The sequence below is a fragment of the Penaeus monodon genome, chromosome 34, assembly GCF_015228065.2.
Source record: "Penaeus monodon isolate SGIC_2016 chromosome 34, NSTDA_Pmon_1, whole genome shotgun sequence".
In the NCBI taxonomy this organism is placed as follows: domain Eukaryota; kingdom Metazoa; phylum Arthropoda; class Malacostraca; order Decapoda; family Penaeidae; genus Penaeus; species Penaeus monodon.
This window is the reverse complement of record NC_051419.1, coordinates 7378740-7379265: the sequence shown is the minus strand read 5'-3', so window position 1 is coordinate 7379265 and position 526 is coordinate 7378740.

The window sequence follows — 526 nt, the reverse complement described above, 5'->3', positions numbered from 1 at the left end:
TTTCTCCCACTTCCCGGCCGTTTATCCGCTTCTATTTCTTTCGCCCCCCCCCCATTCCCTGCAATTAGCGTTATTTCTCTTCCTGTTCATGATTCGTCACTAGCATTGCGTCAAAGGTGCAAGTAGGCCACGTGGTAACAGGTGCTCCCTTTATCTTTTCATAATCGGATGGAGAGGTAATGGGGGGAGAGGATGGGGATATGGAGAGATAATGGGGTGGGGGAGGGGGATATGGAGAGAGAATGAGGGGAGAGGAGGCGAAGATGGGGACAGAGAAAGGGCGATGAAGTAGAGAGGGAAGAAGGGGGTGGGGGAAGTCGGAGGAAATAATCGAGGGAAGGAAAGAGATAATTGAGAGGGTTTTGGGAGGGAAGTAACCCAGACCTTGTTTTGGGAAAGAAAAGCGAAGATGTTGGGAGAAGCGTTTAGTGTGCCTTTGCAAAAATCGAGGGGAAACGGAGCTGAGCATCGACCTAATTTCGCTTGTTGAACATTACCCCTTGCTTGCGTATCGTCTCTGGGTTTC